Source organism: Brachypodium distachyon, chromosome 3 (genome assembly GCF_000005505.3).
Source record: "Brachypodium distachyon strain Bd21 chromosome 3, Brachypodium_distachyon_v3.0, whole genome shotgun sequence".
Taxonomy (NCBI): Eukaryota; Viridiplantae; Streptophyta; class Magnoliopsida; order Poales; family Poaceae; genus Brachypodium; species Brachypodium distachyon.
In genome coordinates, this window is record NC_016133.3 from 2087720 (window position 1) to 2107494 (window position 19775).

A 19775-nucleotide genomic window follows, 5' to 3' on the forward strand; every position below is an offset into this window, starting at 1 on the left:
TTGCTCTTCCAGAAAGAGGGTGATTATTTATTTTTCAAAGAACGAGGGTGATTAGTTTTTTTTTTTGAGAACTCGAGGGTGATTAGATTTCTAACTGAAACCGGTCGGGACTCGAAAACGCTGTTGTTGGGCCTATATTCTGGGCTTGGCCCTTTCAGGCGGTTTTTCATTTTTGGGGCCCATCGCCCTTCTTGCCCTTCCCTGGGCCTGGCCATGGCCTGGAAAATGCGTTCCCAGGCCCCAGCGGACCGTCGTGTCCTGACTACGGTGAGACGGGAAGGACCAAGCTACGCGCCGCAGAGGAGAAAATTAGGGTTCTGAATTAGATTGTTTTCACCTTCGGAATTTCGTCAGTTTCCTTCGTCTCCTGCCGTCATCTTGGCGCTGTGAGGTGGGGGGACCTCAGGTCCTCCTATACACATCTAGAATTGTTTAGTTTTTGACTCGTGTGGTCTAAATCGACAAAGTTATGGCAGAGGATGCGCGATGCCGTCGAGAATAAAAGTATTCTGGTTCTTCTGTTGCGGTTGTGCCTGCTCGGGCCATGTCACAGGGCCAGAGAGCTCTACTCACCGCATGCTCGATGTATCTGATCTTGCGGATGTTGAGTTTATGTCCTCGCAAATCCATTCATGCGGATTTGATGAGTTTTTGTTAGCGTGTCATGTTGCTTTCGTTGGTATGGTCTTTTGTGGCTTTGGAGTTCTTGTCTGATGTCCTAGTGATGATTTTGTGATTCGACGATCTGTACTTTTAGGGTATCATCCGGAACACCGTATCTATAACGATTATCAAGTTTAATAAAGTTACAGGTGATTCTCAAAAAAACCTACCTTCTTCATTTCTAAAAAAAAAGCTACCTTCTCCTGCCCCCTAAAAAAAAGGCTACCTTCCACTAAAGATTCTTAAAACCCCTAAAAAAATAGAATCTTAAAAAAAAACTACCTTGTTAAGCCTGGTTCTGATGGTCGCTACACCCCTTCAATTCAGACAAGATTCGAAAAGTCTACGTGGAGCCAAAATGCAAATTCTTTTCTACGTACATGGTTTGTTGCCCATGATAAGGTGCTCATGGCAGGAAACCTAGCCAAGCGAGGATGACGGCATGACCTGATTTGCAAAGTACTCCCTCTGTTCCTAAATGTTGAAGTCCTATAGTTTTGTCCCAAGTCAAACTTTTCAAATTTTGACCAAGTTTATAGAAAAATACGCCAACATCTAAGAATCTAAATTAGCTTTAATTAAATCAAGCATGTTATATATATTTTCCTAGTATACTTATTTGATATATTTTGAAAAAAAGTTTCGCTGGCTATCGAGCTCGGGGGAGAATGGCATGCCAGGAGGAATGATTTTGGCTCACAAGATCTGACCACAACAAGCACCGACGAACACGGCGAGCCTGAGGTGCATATGTTATGGTCTATTCCTAAAAACGTGGATGTTAAACAGTTAGCTATTTGAGATTTTTTCCATATGTTGCAAAGGTTAGTTTGAAATATTGCAAGATCATGTATGTTTTTGCTACTTATACAACCCGACATGTTGCAACTATTCCGTTGTCCCTTGCAAAGCTAGTGTTGATGCTGCAAAGTTATTTTTTTTTATCTTGTAATTATTTTTCTACGAATACAAATAATTTTGCCAGATTATATCGGTGGGCACAAGAAAAAAAGTCTGCTAGCTACCGTGGACCGTGCGATCCTGTAATTATTTTTCTAATAGATTTGCTGCAATCTCTGAGGATTAGTTGCGTGCATAAAAAAATACTCTATGTCGCATTCATGTGTTCGAAATGTCGCAACATTTTTGAATTTTTTGGACAGACAACAATACTGCGACAATTTGCGTACACATAAAAGAAATGCTACCCACACTGATTTTCTTTCCTTTTTCTTTGAGATGATCCAACAGTTGTGAATAAAAATTGAAGTGAGGCCGGCGCCCTTTTTAAACGCCCGCGTCCTGCAACGCATTTCCATTCGCTCATTCCCTAGCCGTTACCAAACCCGTCCAAACCCTAGCTAGCCACCGCTCAGGCGAGCCCCGTCTTCCTCCACACCCCGGCGGCGGCGGAGATCGATCGCGCTCGGCCATGGCCCCAGGGACGATGGCTCCGGTTACCCGCCTCTTCGACGAGATCCTGGAGGACATCTTCCTCCGGCTGCCCACACCGGAGGACCTCGCCCGCGCCGCCGCCGCCAGCCCCGCCTTCCGCCGCGTCATCACCTCCCGCCCCTTCCTCCGCCGCTTCCGCGAGATCCACCCGCCGCCGCTCCTCGGGCTCGTCACCGAAGGCGGCGGCTTCCGCCCCGCCGCGGATCCCAACCCCTCCGCCCCGCTCGGCCGCGCCATCGCCGCCGCCGCCGATTTCACCTACGCCTTCGTCCCGGAGCCAGATCGCGGCGGCGCGTTCACCCCCTGGACTCACCGCGACGTCCGGGACGGCAGCGTGCTGCTCACGCGCACCCGCATCCATTTCCGGCAAATCGGGGGCAAGCGGGGAACGGAAGCCCGCCCCTTTGGGCCGACAGTCGATCCGCACTCGCTCTCCGACAAGGTCTTCGCGGTGTGCGATCCCGTGTCCCGGAGACACGTGCTTCTCCCACCGCTGCCTCTGGATGACACGGCCCTCCAGGCCCAGCACGGCAAGCTTATTGAATCCAATCAGAAGCTCGTCCCCAACGGCGGCGGCGGCGACGAGGGCGAGACGGCGTTTAAGGTGATCTGCTGGGCGAACTGCCAGAGCAGGTTAGTTTTATTGGTCTTCTCTTCCGCCACTGGACAGTGGCGTGTGCATGCTTCTCCCGACTGGGGATCATTTGTCAAAGTTGAGGAGCCCGCTTCGAGGTTGTTGTCCAATTTTACCTACTTTGGTGGCCGCTGTTACTGGACGTCGTCGCCTTGGAGTAACAAGGTGCTTGTGCTGGACACAAGGAATATGGAGTTCTCCAGTCTCAACATCCCTTTCAGCAACCATATGCAGCTCATAAACATGCCTGACCGCATCCTTGATATGACTTCCATTGTTGTGCCTACGGAAGGAACCCTCGAGATGTTTACTCTCGTCAAGGATTTCAGTCAGGATGTCTCACCTTATCTCTATCATACCACCCAGCAAACGAGTGGCGACTCTTCCAATGAATGTCAGCTCAAAACTGTTATAGAATTGCCTCCTGGAGCTTGCTGTTCTACTGTGGGTGCAACTGAGGGATTCTTGTTCCTTCGATACCTTCGAGAAGCTCAGCAGGATGAAAGGTGGGCAGCAGATTCATTGGGGAATGATTATGTACGACTTAGTTCCGATAGAGAAGATCTCTTTTCGTTGGAGGTCAAAACTTCTGAACTTAAGAAGGTCTATGGAGGAGCACCATATCGCCTTAATGCAGTGAAACCTGTTCACGCGTACTTTGGCTTCCCACCACCATTGTCCAAACCGAGTTTATGAAATGGTATGTTTCTTTGTCATACTAAGTGCTTGCAGATATTTTCTTTACATGCCCTCCACTGATCAAAGTGCTAATATCTTATTTAGTTTATGCAGTGAAACCTGTTCACGCGTACTTTGGCTTCCCACCACCATTGTCCAAACCGAGTTTATGAAATGGTATGTTTCTTTGTCATACTAAGTGCTTGCAGATATTTTCTTTACATGCCCTCCACTGATCAAAGTGCTAATATCTTATTTAGTTTATGCATGCTAGTGTGGTATTTTGTATCATGATTGTTCATGTAGGAAGTTGTTGTTTTATGCTACTGTTTGATTTTGTCAAAAGTAGTGAAATTGTCATGGTCGTTTTCTATCTAGCGATAGGGCAAATACGGAACAAGATTGTTTAGTACCGCGAAATGCATTTTTCTACATCCTGATTGTTCATGTAGGAAGTTTGTCGTTTCATGCTACTGTGATCGTTTCATGCTACTGTGAGAACTTGTCAAAAGCACATTTAATAAACTTAGAGAAAACATATGCAACAAGATCTGATACCTATTTCTTTGATAAATCCACTGCCGCTGCCCTTGGCGTAGGAGTCTTGGTAAGATTTGCTTACGTGTTAGGACTCGCTCTATAGGCCTTTTTTCCTTTTCTTTTATGACAGGTGGCTCATGCTGAAAGTTGGCTACATTGGGAAGATTTAGGAGTAAATGTCCTTTGGTAGTGTTATACGTTCATCTTGTAGGGTTTAATATTTTGTGAAATTTATGATAATGCCACTAGTGTCTCCTCTGGAACTATGACTATATATCTGGCTGTTTTTCTGCTATTTATGAAAATGTCATCGATCTCTTAGTTTTCTTTTCATTTTTTCCATTAATGCTACACTTCTCTTTTTACATCTTCGCTTCGCACTGTAGCCTCTTCTGTCCTTCTTGTCATCGTTTCCTATTTTCTATCCCGGTAGCTTCTGCTTTTGCTTTCACATATCTCCTTTTCACAATTTTCTCCTATTGTATTTTATCACAGCTTTGGCAAAGGTGGAAAAAAGGACTACCAGCAAAGGGACTAGAGAAAAAGATTAGACGATTGCATTATTGGATCCAACCAGCTAGTTGAAGCTAGCTAGTATTTCAGTCTCTTCCCTGCCACAATCTCTGAAATTAACTCCTCCGGATGAGCCTAGCCCTGCATGTAATATCAGGAGCAATAAAAAGGGGAAGATTGTCCCTCTAATTAATTATATTCGTTGTAATTCTACAATATATTGTACTCGTGGCGGATGTGATGATGTTGGATTGTTTGTATTTAGTTTACTTGTGTTAGCAAAACCAGGAGGTATGGTTTGTATTTTCCTGCTGTTGCTAATGGTAAAAAAACAGATGGATTAGTTGATGTAAAGTTTGATTGCATTATGGTTTGGAATTTACTTTTCGTTCCTAATGGTAAAAAAACCAGATGGATTATGAATTTTGGAGAAGTACAGACAAATATAAGCTCGGACCTCACTGAAAACCTGTTTGTGTCCTGAGCGAACTTTATCCCTCTCAAATTCCTTGTGGAGATGTGAAGAGATCTTTTCTGCATTGTTCAACAAGCCATGAAACTTCGATTCAAATTCTTCTTGTGCTTGTTGTTTTTGAATCATAAGCACGGTTGTTCAACAAGGCCATGAAATTTCAATATCTTCTTGTGCTTGCTGTTTTCGAATCATGTGACAGGAAGTCGGAAGAGACAGTTCATGCTAACTACAAGTTTAATTGTTATCCAATACTGAGGCAAGAGCAGTTCAGTTTCAGTTCTAATTCTTCTTTTACTTGCTGTTTTTGAGTTTCCGAGAACTACAACAATTATTTACTCCATATAATAACATACAAGATAACACATATATACCAGCAGAACTTAGAACATTGTAGTGGGCGCCATATAATAACAAACACACGCCATTCGTCCTCCCATTCCACAGTTAACAAGGGCATTCCTTCTCTTCCACAACTAGGGTATTTTAGACCTTTCACTCAATCTCGGTACGTTCAAACTGGTTTGGCTTCACGGTAACGCTTGTCGATGGCAAAAGTGTTGATGGTATTTTAATAGATAGCAGTAAAGTAGTACTGGCATAGTCACAGTTTCGAAGGAGAAACATTTTCATAAATTACCCTGGTATTTAACAAAACATTCGGTGGAATGTACGGCAAAGGAAGGCGGCATAACCTATGCATTAGTTGGTTAAGATTTACGTTCTTGTGGCTATATTCTTTTTTTGTATACATTTGTGGTTCAAAAGAGAGAGGAGATAAACTGATCGCAAAAACAAAACAAAAAAGAGAGAGAAGATGCAGTCATGCCACAGACCGGCGACTATCATTTGAGCATTGCATTTCAATCTAGAAGACCAAAGGGTTAAGTCGTCAACAAATGAGTCGCTAGGATTGAGGGAGCGAAACATCATCATTGGAGAAAATATTTGAATTCCTCGCTGTCCAGATTCTCTGAAGGATATTGAGTAGCATCGTTGACCAAAGAACTGCAGGAAGATTGCATGGGAGGTGAGGAATCCACAGACTGTTGGCCAAAAACTTGAATTTCGTTTCTCTGGGACTCTCCTGAAGCATGAATTAATGAGCAGTTTACACGCGTCTTTGATTCTAAGCTGTATTCAGTATTCAATAGTAGGCTTAATTTTGCATACAATGCTCCCAACCTATCATATAATATATCTATATATAGGATTATTTCAAAGCATGAGCAGCTAGCGTATATGGGCCTTTAGTCTTGACTTAACTTTATATCGATTTTGCACAAGAGGCCTTACTTTGAAACATGGTAAGCAACTATTTTTATTTGATTATTCACACGGTTTATTTTTTGTTTTTTCTCACAGGAAAAAGTTTATTTCTTGCTTGTAATTATTTATATCCACAGGGATGAACTCACTGCTATTATTTAAGCCATGCATATCTGGTGCCCTTGAGGATTGGAAGATAGTGCTGTCAAATGCTACCCGGATCTTGTACTCCCTCCGATCCATAAAAGGTGTTGCCCACTTAGTACAAAATGGGCGACACTTTTTATGGATCGGAGGGAGTAATATTTATCAGAAACGTCAAGTACGTTAAGGGATTTAAGCAAAGACATGTTAAGGGTGACTATCTGAGAGAGATTTTTCTGGACCGGGTTTATAGCCGGACCTAAAGTAGAAGCATTTGGTTCATATATGACGTTTTCGAGATATGAGCTAGCCACATAAGTAGAGTTCCATGCACATTAGTATAAACATGAACATGAACTAAAGGATAACCTATAGCATAGGACCGTCTTTTGAATTATTTTGTATGTTGCGCATCTCCTGAAAAGCTACAGTAGTAGGCAAGCCTATAACTTGAATTTTAAAATAAAGTCTATCGTGCACTCCCAATGAATGCTACCAAATTTTAATAGTACAACACAAAAAGCACTTGCATATGTTTTATAGGCTCTTCAAAATTTACCAGGAAAATAATAATTGTTGCTCTCATCAAAATAGGGCGTGGGGCAAAAATTTAGTCACTACACGAGACAGTTTATACGCCGAGTGCCTCGGCATATGGTTAAGCCGAGTACCGCACTCGGCAAACAGCACACGCCGTATATCCCTTCGGCATATAGGTATAATTAAGCCGGGTGCCATTTAACGGCATTCGCCATACCATCTGTATGACGAGTGTCTTTTCGGCACTCGTCGTATAGATGGTATCCCGAGTGCCCGACAAAATGAACTCGGCAAATAGTAGGGCACTCGGCAAACTTCCTTTTTCCCGTGGTGAGTATTTCCTTCCAAACTTTCAGTCCTTCTAGTTTGAACATATCTGAAACTTTTGGTTGACCAACTAAACTTATTTTTGAACATAATATACTCTTGTTTAGAATATCTAAACCAAGCATTGAGTCATGTTTCAGGTGAAAAAAAGCTCTAGTTAATTAGATAAGAGCATTGTTTTTTAAGCCTAGGTTTGAATATTTTCAAAGCTATGGTGAAAAATATACCTAGATAATTAGGTTAACAACTACACTAAACATTTTCATTAGCTTTGCAACAACCAAGCAAAGTCCAAAGAGGCCTAGTATCCCACCTAGATGGATAGACAACTATATGTTACCCTAGGTTCATATGAACCTATGAAAACTTGCTGTATGTAAGAGACATACTGTTGTTGTGCTGGGGAAATGGCCTTCACCACTTGTGGTGACTTTGTCTATCACTAACATGTAAGAGACTTTGTCTAATATGTGGTGACTTTGTCTAGCACTATATGCATATATATTGTTGTTGTGCCGGGAGAATCGCTACTTATTATGGTACTTGATCTCTTCAACAAGTTTATCATCTCGCTTTTATGCTCTAGGCCCTAATTTTTCTCTTTAGATTAATTACCAGAATCGGGTTGTCGGAATTATAATTTCTATAATTCTCTGGAATAGCTTGAGCTAAATATGTATTTTGGAGAAGTTCAGACAGATGTCGTACATCAGACCGTACCTCGTTGAAAATTCTTTTATGCCCTACCGGACTTTATCTCTCAAATTCTTGAGGAAATATGAAGATATCTTTTGTGTATTGTTCAGATTCAGAATCATGTGTTCAGAAGAGATGGTTAATACAAACTACACATTTGTCCCAATTTGGAGGCAACCACGCACAAATAAGAACAAGCTCCAAATAAGTTATTTTCCATGCATTTTCGTGTGTTCTTAAACAATGCACTACAAATAATTAAGTTGTCATAATTTTGAAATATAACTTTAGAAGAAGTTAAAAATACACCAACTGTACATAAGATTAAATTAATTATGAGAAAGCATATCACGAGACTCCGCCTTTCTCTTTTTCTATGCTCCATAAATCTCAGTTTCCAAGTACCTAGGGAGATAATAGTTATCCATCTCAGTGGTATTTTTTTTCCGGCTAACTATAATTGGCGGTAAAAGGCTTCTACATATTTACTGTTTTTAATATTAGTCATAAATTTTAGCTAGCGATAGCTTCGCTGCTCCATATAGGTACATTTAATACAAATAGCGTGTTAATTTTGAAATATAAGTTTGCAAGAAGTTCAGACTGGAGAGAGGGGTGGCGGACTGGGAGAGACGAGAAGGGCAACCGCCGTCGGTGAGCGATGGCGACGATGAAGATCGGTTGGACCGATCCCACCGCTGGACTAGAGTATGTTTCCTCCTCCCCTTGATGCCTTTTACTTCTCACCGCTGGTGCATTAGGGTTTCGTTGAGGCAGCTGGTTGACGTATGTTTTGTATGTGGGGATATCTATAGTGATAGACGTGGATTTGTTGGGGTTTCTTCTTGATGTAGGTCGTGGGGGACGACAATGTTATAATTTATCAGTTTGTGTAGCTCTTTTGTGTAAATGGTTGGTATCACACACGCATTCCATTGCAGGGGTTTACCCTAGCTTTTCCATGTGGAGAAATTTGTTGTGATCGATGTGTAATTGTGGGGGTTTCTTAGTGGTCTACGTCCTTAATTGCGGTCGGTAGTGGAAAAAATCGACCCGATCCAGGTACAAGGCAGGTAAAAGAGGGGCTTAACGGGTCATGTCAGGTGGGAAGCTGACGTGGACAAATAAACGTTTCGCCCGTCTGATGTGTCACCTTACTGGTGGGATCCACTTGTCGGACATACCCTTAGTTGCCCTTAATTACCCAATTTGGGTTCTATGAGAAGGCATGCTCCCAAAACTATAATCCTATGAGAATATCAGTCATAACTGTGGTTTGATGTAACCCTAACCCCAAGAAGTGTGCTTTTGTGAAATTTACTCTATATTTTTAGTCTATATTTATAATTAGCCTATAAGGCTTCTGCATATTTATTATTTTGATTATTCCAATCTTAAAACATATATTGTGATAGCTTATAAAAATAACAAATATTGTGATATTTATTACTCCCTTCGTCCTGAAATAAGTGACGTGAATTTGTATAAAAATCTGTATATACAAATTCACGTCACTTATTTCAATACGGAGGGAGTATTTTGAATATTCTAATCTAAAAAAAAAATACCAACTTAGGTTTCAGATGCTTCAGGAGAATTTCACAAGAACTAGGAGACAAAGAAGACATGTGGAAGACAAAAAGGAAATTTTCCACTAACTTACCTAATCTATAGACTTGTGATATTGTCGGAAAGTAATCAATAAAAAATCATTCCGTTGGTCCAAAGATTTTCTTATGGCCGGCCCTGAGAATTCTTTTGGGGTCCGAAGTTCCATTCGCTCATTCCCTAGCCAGCCGTTGCCAACTCCAAACCCTAGCCGCCACCGATCCAGCGAGAGCCCCTTAATTCCTCCACACCTCCATGGCCCCAGGGATGGCGCCGGCGACTACCCGCCTCTTCGACGAGATCCTGGAGGAGATCTTCCTCCGGCTGCCGTCACCGGAGGACCTCGCCCGCGCCGCCACCGCCAGCCCCGCCTTCCGCCGCATCATCACCTCCCGCCCGTTCCTCCGCCGCTTCCGCGAGCTCCACCCGCCGCCGCTCCTCGGGTTCGTCACCGAAGGAGGAACCTTCCAGCCCGCCACGGACCCCCACCATTCCGCCCCGCTCGCCCGCGCCTTCGCCGCCGCCGCCGATTTCAAGTACGCCGGCTTCGTCCCCAAGCCCGATGGCGGCGATTTCACCGACTGGACTCACCGCGACGTCCGCGACGGCCGCGTCCTGCTCATGTGCACCCGCCGCCGCTCGACATCAACAACCGCGGGGGTGCGCCATGATCCCCTGTCGCTCACCGACAAAGTCTTCACGGTGTGCGACCCCGTCTCCCGGAGATCCGTGCTGCTCCCGCCCATCCCTGTACTGGATTCGGCCTTGCAGAAAGAGCATGGTTTTGTTCATGAATCCGGCCATAAGCTCGTCCCCGCAGCCGCAGGCGACGACGTGGACGACAGGGACTTCAGGGTGATCTGCTGGGCCAGCTATGTCAGCAGCTTCGTCATATTTGTCTTCCTTTCCGCCGCAGGACGATGGTGTCTACATATGCACCATGCTTCTCGCGAGTACTGGAGATCATTCTATAGCTTAAATAAGCCCAATTGGAAATTCTTGCCCAATTTTAACTACTTGGATGGCTGCTTTTACTGGACGTCGCCTTGTAGGGACAACTTGGTAATTGTGCTGGACACAAGCACCATGGAGTTTTCCACTGCCACCATCCTCTTCAGACGCCACATGCTGCTCATGGATATCTGCCTGAAGAGAGAATAGGCAAATCTTCCATCGTTGTGCCTACACAAGATGCCCTTGAGTTGTTTACTCTGTCGAGGATTACAGTCAGATCGGCTCATTTTATCTCTATCATACCACTCAGCAAAATAGTGGTGGGAAGCTCAGTGTGAAGCTCAAAACTGTTATAGCACTGCCTCCCGCCGAATACGGCTATTTTATTGTGGGTGAAACTGACGGATTCTTGTTCCTTCAAGGCGTTCAACAACGGTGGGAAGAAGATCTATTTTCGTTGGACGTCAAAACTTCTGAACTTAAGAAGGTCTATGGAGGAGCACCATGCCTTGAAGCCACCAACCCTGTTCACTCCTACTTTGGCTTCCCACCATCATGGTCCAAACCGAGTTTATCAAGTGGTACGTAGGTTTGTTGTCATATATACGAAGTGCTTGCAGACATTTTCTTTAATTCACATGCACTAGTGAAGTGGTAATCTTATTTATTTAGTTTATGCTTGCGTGGTGTTTTTCTATCATGATTCTTCATGTAGGAAGTTGTCGTTTCATGCAAATTTTGTGAGAACTTTGTGAAAAGCGCATTTAATTAACTTATGCAAAAATATTTTGATGCGAAGGTGAATGTGCTTTGGAAGTGTGTGGTACGTACATCTTGTAGGGTTTAGTATATGTTTTGGGAAATTTATGATAATGCCACTAGTCTCCCTTTGGAACTATATATATGACTATGCAGCTACTTTACTGCTATTTAAGAAAATGACATCGATTCGTTAGTTTATTTTCATAAATTGCTATAATTCTATTTTTCTATCACTGTAGCCTCTTTTGTCCTCCTGTCATTTTTATCTAGTTTTTATCTCACTAGCTAGCTAGCTTCTGCTTTTGCTTTCACATATCTCTTCTTAATTACAATTTTCTTCTTTTATATGCATCGCAGCTCTCGCAAAGGTGGAAAGAGGACGACTACCATGATACCATCAAGGGAATAAGAGAAATAAATTATATGATTTTATATATTTTTGGCTCCAACCAGCTTGTTAAAGCTAGTATTTCAGTCTCTTCGCCGCTGCAATGTCTGAAATTAACTCCTCCAGATGAGCCTGCAGATAGCCCTGCATGTAATACCAGGAGCAATACACAGGGAAAGAAAAAATTGTCCCTCTAATTCATTGTAATTCTACAATATATTTTACTCATGGAATGATGTTGGATTGTTTGAATTTTACTTGTGTTAGCAAAACCTGAAGGAATATATGTGGGTTGTATTTTGCTACTGTTGCTAATGGTAAAGAATCATGTGGATTAGTTGATATATTTTATTTTGCTTGTGTTAGCAAAATTTGGTGGATTATGGTTTGGAATGTATTTTCATTGCTCATGGTAAAAACAGCAGATGAGTTTCATATTTAATTTTACTTGTGTTAGCAAAACCTGAAGGATTATGATTGCATTTTGCTTCTGTTGCTTATATAATGGTCGGAAAATCTGATGGATTAGTGAATATATTTTATTTTTCTCGCGATAGCAAATTAAATTTGATGGATTATGGTTTGGAATGTGTGTATTAACTGTTGTTGTCTTTAGATGTATTTGGGCTGGGAGTGAATATATCAGATGAATTATGGCCGAAAAAGAGGCTAGCACACACATCAGCTGTGCTTGTATAATAGCTCAAAATTAGAAGTAATACACACATCAGCTGTGCATGCATCCACAAGTGAATGTATCAGATTAAAATTTTGCTATCGCAAAACATCGTGCGAGAACAAATTGTTTTCTATCACAAATTTAAACTAAAAATAACTGTGCATCCATAAGTGAATGTGTCAGATTAAATTGCTTTCTATCACAAAACGTTGTGTGAGAAAAAATTATTCTCATGCAACAATTATTTCCGAGATGTATGACACATACTGGCAGTTGTTTCAGTTTGCAGCTTGATAGAAGTGACATAGAATACCGTCGTTGGCGACTTATTAGCGCCAAATAATAACAGGCACATGAATAACTAAACCAAACGTTGAATCACGGGCCAAAAAAGAAATCTCTAGTGATTGTTCAGCGAGCCATGTCATTTCAATTCTAATACTTATGCTTCTGTTTTTTAATTGCCCATTCTGAAGAGACGACGGTCAATGGTAGCTACAAGTTTGTCCCAATTTTAAGGCAACTGTAAAAAAAAACTCGAACAAGCTTCAAATAAGTTATTTTCCATTCTTGTGGGTCTTAAACAATGCACTTCAAATTAATAATTAAGTTTGTCATTTTTGTGGGTGTGGTGCAAACAGCAAACTACATCGTCATGGACGTTAAAGTAGAGGCAACTAACTTGAATAATAGGTCGTACCGTTGCACGGTCGTGCCAATATTGACTGCTGGCCTTGTGAATTATGTGCATTATAAAATGCTTGAAACCCATGAATTCATGTACAAGGTTTTTAGGGCCGGGGGCATGTATTGTGTGAATATGCATGGTTCAATCAACTCTGCTCGGAAACAAGCAATCGTGCATTTATGAAATATGATGACATAAACGAATGAATGCTAAACAAATGAAAGCTAAATATATCTACGAATTTCATAAAGCTAAATATGATAATTTTTCGTCCCGTAAAAATATATAGATGTACACCATAGGTAAATATATAGGCGGGGACATGGTGTTTCTTTCAATAATTTATTTTATAGATTTTGATAAATTTCAAACAATCTAGACCTATTTATAATGAAGTGGTTTTTTTTTAAAAAAAATACAAGAATTACGAAAACATAGAAGATGTCGTGGCTTTTTTATTCCTAAAAGAAAACAAAATACATGAATATCACAAACATACTCCTTCCGATCCTAAATTGTTGTCGAAATATTACATGTATCTAGACGCTTTTTAAGAATAGATACATCCATATTTGGGCAAATTTGAGTTAAGAATTTAGGATCAGAGGGAGTAGATATTTGGATGCTTTAAGGAATTTTGCAAGGATTTAAAGAATTTCTGTCTCAAACATGTCTATGAGTCAAAATACTAGTGCAAAATTCAAATGGCCAAAGTTCTAACGTCTGTTAGTTCGTAGCTAGAGCACAGCTGCATAAGAGCATCTCAAGGAGTCTGTCCATATCTCATGTTCGTCCAACATTTTTAGAGGCTTTGTATCTCTCCCTACGTGCCTACTCCAACGGCTTGTCCATATTCCGCTACCTATATTTTAATAACTTTTAATAATGTCCTGTAACACAGTACCTCCGTCCCGAATTAACTGACATGGATTTGTATAAGAAGCTATAAAAATTCACGTCAGTTAATTCGGTACGGAGGGAGTATAACTAACAGTACAACTCAACCATGCATATCTTGGAAAACATCCAGCATCTCCCCATATTGAAATCTGTCTCCTAAAATGAAAGAAACCCGACCCCTCATCAAACACAATAACAACAACAGTAAACTGTCTACAAGTATGATGTTAAAGTCTGTTATATTTATACATGAAAGTAGCAGTCTTAATTACCCAACCAAATATCCTCCCAGAAACAAGCTCTCTAACTATTACCTATTATCTTCCTACAAAAATGATAAAAGATATCTTCTCATTGGCCCCTTCGGTGCAGGTGCCGTCTTTGAAAATTTTGCCTTACGAATTAGGACTCACACTCTTAGGACTTTTCTTTTAAAAAGACAGGTCGGGCTCATGCATGTTAAACGCTGCCTACATCTAGTAAAGTATCTTGCGGAAGATATATATAGGTGGGTAAATGTCTTGGAACTGAAGAACATATTGTACACATCATCCCATGGAACAGATAATGTTCAGAAGAAGAATTTAGAAATAAAAAAAATTCAAAATCTTCATGCTAAGTTTGAGCGCTCAAAAATTTGAAAACGCGTCTGAACTCAAACAAAACAGAAATTAAAAAGGAAAAGAATAAGGAAAGGAACTTGGCTCTTTGGGCCGACCCAGCCCAACTCGGAAAATTTCCGAGCAGCCTGAGCAAAGCCCAACCCAGCAGCCGCTGCTTTTCGTTCTCTGCCATTGACGACTAAGCCCCACTCGTCAGGGTCTTCTTCTCCTCGATGAGTTGGCACTGATGATATTGAAAAGAGGAATGTTGCCTAACATGTGCATCAGTTAGTTACCATCTCATGGCCTTGAGGGCCTGTTTGGTTAGGCTTAAATGTGCCTTTTGACATTTTGCTTATAAGCCACAAAAGCCATTCTCAATCTTGTTGGGTGTATATCAAGATTAGCCAAAGCCAAAAGCAGCTAATAGGTACTTTTGTGGCTTATAAGCCAAAAGTCAAAAGCCACATTTAAGCCTAACCAAAAAAGGCCCGATCCTTTGCACACTCCTCTCACAGTGACGATGCCTTAACATTCAAATGTAATGTAATGTAATTTTTCTGTACATTGCTTTGAAACTTGAATTTCATGTCCTTGGGACTCTTCTGAAGCATGAGGGAGCTGCTTATGTGCTCCTAAGCTGGACTGTATTTCTCAATTTAGCATATCAGGCCTATTATTTTTTGTGTACTCGAAGCATGAATCAGCAGCTTCTGAGCCTCTAGTCTTATGATGTAACTTACTCCTCGATTTTGCACAAGACAAGCACCACGGAAGAGATATTTTATTGCGCCCACATCGGTTTCTCTTAGTCCTAACTAAATCATATTCTTCGCAGGGATGAAACTTTACTTGCTTTGGGGTCTTCACTTGTTTGGGTTGTGCATCTGGTGCCTTTGACGAGAGATGAAGGATGGTCAAGCTGGTGCTGCGAATATGATGTCTCTAGATGATATAGTACTCAAGCCTTAGTATTAGATCAGAAATTAGTCGTTATGTACTTCGCATTATGAATGTTAACCGGATCGAAGCAAAGACATGCTGTAAGCAAGGTGACCGTGTGTAGCACCAATATGTAAGAGATATACTGTTGCGCTGGAGAATTGCCTTCACCAATTGTGGTTACTTTGTCTAGCAACAGCCAATAAATTTAAGGGCTATACTATTGTTGTGCTGGTATTTTGCCGACTGAAATGGCTTCCACCCTGCCCAGGCGTCTCATCCCTCGGCCTTTTTCGCCCTTGCACTTGCCGACGGTGCAGATTTCAATTCTTTCGTCCCCAACCCCAACAATGGTCGGCTCACCACCTTTGGGTTCTGTTGTCCCTGCCGACCATGGCCCTGCCGGCGCATAAATGTGACAAAAATGAAGAACCGTCATAAAACTTTCGTCATATGAGTCAAAATCCCTTCCCTTTGTTACATAATTGTAGTTCAAACCCAAGTTGAATTGGAATTGTTTTTGTATTTGCATGGGAAAATATGAACTAAAAGACATTTGATAAATATTTTATTTTGACTTGGAATGATCCATTGAAGCCTCATAAAATTTTCAAAATCTTTCTGCTAAGTTTGCGTCCTCAAAATTTTGAAAAGGCCTTTGAACTCAAACAAAACAGAAATTAAAAAAATAAAATAAGGAAATGAACCGTATCTTTTTTTTTAGAATAACCTGTATCTTTATTCAAAACACGAGAACCATTACAGGTACAATGGTTTGGATCAAAGACTCTAGAAACTATAATGTAACTCCTATAATTAAGAATTATAATGAAATCTCTTAAAAACATTTTCTTCATGATATCATACTTTGCAACATGAAATTCTGCTGAGACTTCAACATAAAGACTGCAATCAGACTGTAGCAGCAACATCGTTACTGGTATCCTTACACGAATTTGACCACCTTTAAAGGTTTTGAAAAGCCCCTTGAGTCGCTCATCCCAAAAGATGAGAAGCCATGAGCGTTGAACGTACTTGGGCCGGGATGATCCCCTAAACGTGCAGGTCGTTGAACTGCGAGATCTTCATCAGAATGCCAGAGAAGTATTCCAAAATTACAAAAGATAAAACCAACAAAAGCACCATGACACAGCAACAAAAACTCAACTGATGCGTATAAACGGATCTGCGAGTACACAAATCCAAGATCCACAAGATCAGGTACACTAAACCCACGGGGATTAAAAATCTCTGGCTCCGCAGCAACGCCCGTAGAGGCACCACCACAACAGAGGAAGAACCAGAGTACCTTTATTCGCGACAGCATCACAACCTCCACCATTGCGTTGCCGATCGAAACCAAACGATTGAAATAGGCAAACACTCTTGGATACTCTTAGGAGCAACCGAGGTTCCCCCACCTCGCAGCGCCAAGACGGCGGCCGGAGGTGAGGGGATTAAAAATCTTCAACGGTGACGGATAGGACAAAGCTCTCATGGAAAACCTGAAAGGAACTGTACCTTGTTGGCTGACCCAGCTAAACTCGGAAAATTGCTGAGCAGCCTGAGCAAAGCCCAGCCCAGCCCAGCAGCCGCGGCTTTTCTTTCTCTTCCACTGACGATGAGCCCCACTCGTCAGGGTCTTCTTCCCCTCGATGAGTTGCAAAGCCACGCCAGGGTCACCCGCTCGGCTGACCAAAACCCTAGTACCCTCGTTCACGACGGCGGTCGATTGGCCGCCGACCATGGCCCCGCCGGCGCCGCACATCATCGACGAGATCCTGGAGGATATATTCCTCCGCCTGCCCACCCCGGCCGCGCTCGCCCGTGTCTCCACCGCCAGCCCTTCCTTCCGCCGCATCATCACCGAGCGCTCCTTCCTCCGCCGCTTCCGCAAACTCCATCCGCCGCCTCTCCTTGGTTTCGCAACCAACAATGGTGTCTTCGAACCGGTCCAGGATCCCGACCCCTCAGCCCCGCTCGCCCGCGCCCTTGCCGACGCCGCTGATTTCACCTACTCCTCTTCGTCCCCTGGCCCGGAAATGATCCGCCTTCTCCTTGGTTTGCCCGCGATATCCGCGATGGCCGCGTCCTCCTCGAGTCCGAGTACCCATTTGACAGCGATGCCGTCTTCACAAACCTCGCGGTGTGCGACCCCTTGTCACGGAAATACGTGCTGCTCCCACCCATACCTAAGGATATGACCGTCCAGACAGAGCCCCTTGTTGAATACGGGAGGTTCCTGGCTTCCGCTGGCGAGGACGAGGACGAGGATGAGACCTTGTTCAAAGTTATCTGCACCGCACACTACAAGAGCAAGTTGGTCGTGTTTGTCTTCACCTCCTCTTCTGGACAGTGGTGTAAAGTTGCTTCTCCCAGCTGGAGTTTTTTAGGCCCAATTGGTTTCCGTTGGAACTCCTTGGGACATCCCTACTACTTGCGCGGATGCTTTTACTGGATGCCGCTTTCGACAGACAAGCTGCTAGTTCTGGACACATGCAGGATGGAGTCTTCCACCGTTAACAACCTCCCCGGTTACCGCGAGCAGCTTATGAATCAGCCTGGCCGTGTTATGTACACACCATCTATTGTTATCGGTACAGAAGGAGCCCTTGAGATGATTACTCTCGTCGGTGATCTCGGGGCAAGTGGTCTTTTTTATCTCTATCACACCTCTCAGGAAAATAAAGGTGAATCTTGCAACCAATGCCAGCTAAAAAATGTTATAGCATTGCCTAGCGGATGGACCTATAATATTGTGGGTGCAACCGAGGGACTCATGTTCATTCGAGGTATGGAAGCCAGGTCAAGAGACCCGGATATAAATCTTTATTCTCTGGACGTCAAGACTTCTGAAGTTAAGAAAGTCTGTAGAGCGACTTTTTACGGACATTATTGCTCGTACTTTGGCTTCCCACCATCATTGTCGAAACCGAGTCTATGAACGGCAAAGATGTAAGCCTGTCGTCGTAATAGTATTTATTCTGTTGGCGATTCTCTATTGTGAAGTGGAAAGTGGCAAAATTATTCTGTTAGTACATATGAATTATGGTTCATTCCTGATTTGTAATGCACAAAGTTAATTGTCGATACTACTGGGAGAACTACTTGTCAAACTTGGGAAGGTAGTCTTAGTTTGTTGCTGTCCTGATCAACATTGTCATGCTGACTGCACAAAAAAACAATTTCAAAGGCTTGCCTCGTGGATGTGTCTATTTTACTGCCAGGTACAACCTGGGGATTCTTATTCCTTGAAAGGCATTTGAAAAGCACAGCGGGATGATAATGTACAAGATCTGTTGCCCGAGGATTAGTATGCAGAAGATTGACTTTGGAACTTAAGAAGGACTGTAGAGCAGATCCATGCCGTGATTCTACCAAACATGTTCCCTCGTACTTTGGTTTCGACCATCATTGTGGATACCAAGTCTATGAACTACGAAGAAGTAAGTTTGTTGTATGTTTGTATTTATTATTTATGTATTACGGTGCTTTTCTGTCCTGATTTTAAATGTAGAAAGTTAATTATTCCATCCTACTGGGAGAACTTGTGAAACTAGGAAGGTAGTCATTAGTCATGGTTTGTTTCTGCCCTGATCAACATTGACATGTGACTGTAGAAATAAAGAAAACATTTCCATATCGGAAATACATCTATCCATCTGCTGTCGTGGAATATTCCGTCAATCTTTAATAACTTAGAGGGCATAGTTCCAGTTAACATATTTCCTTTGGAGAAAAAGAGTAAAAAGCTAGGCAAACATAAATCCAAAGTGAAGGGAACAAACATGTGTAAGTTTTCATCTGCATAAGTCAGTTTTGCAAACTCCACTCTGGTTGACTTATACCCACCTGGGTTGGCTGGTTTTTCCATCCAGATTGAGGTAACTCACCCATTTGGTCATTGCATATGAGTTTCTCTGGTCCAAGTGTACCAAATTGGGTCTCCTGGTCTCAGTGTGGCAATTGAACCTATTCAAGGTTATTAAATTATATGTTACAGAAAAGGTGAAGAAATTGGTGGCCCATCTCAATCTCGTTGGGCATATTCAAGCTAATCAAGTTGCTTGGATTGGAGATTTTGTACAGGAGACCTCATTATCCTGGCCTTATTAGTTACTAGGATTCTAATGATATATATGGCTTGTTAAAATTTGGTTGCGTATAGTACATGTCTGTTGAAAGATATAGGAAAGGAATTGTATTGGGTTTATGGTACATCCTTAGGTCTTGGCATCTTATATACATGATTCAGGGAGCCTTTGATGTTCAAACGAAGAACGTTGCATAACCTGTGCATAGGTTAGTTAGTGTCCGAGGA

General features: G+C 42.3%; 1 long non-coding RNA gene and 1 pseudogene across 2 annotated transcripts; both read left to right on the plus strand.

The window, feature by feature from the left end:
* Nucleotides 1–2474: 2474 nt before the first annotated feature.
* Nucleotides 2475–4780, plus strand: LOC112271905. 2 transcript variants are annotated; one of them, XR_002965439.1, is made up of 3 exons: nt 2475–3452; nt 3536–3607; nt 4466–4780. It is a non-coding gene; the product is annotated as an uncharacterized LOC112271905 (long non-coding RNA). The 2 variants fall into 2 exon arrangements; XR_002965440.1 differs by having other exon boundaries at nt 3545–3607.
* Nucleotides 4781–17153: 12373 nt separating this feature from the next.
* Nucleotides 17154–18489, plus strand: LOC106866555 (annotated as a pseudogene).
* The last annotated feature ends 1286 nt before the right edge of the window (nt 18490–19775 follow it).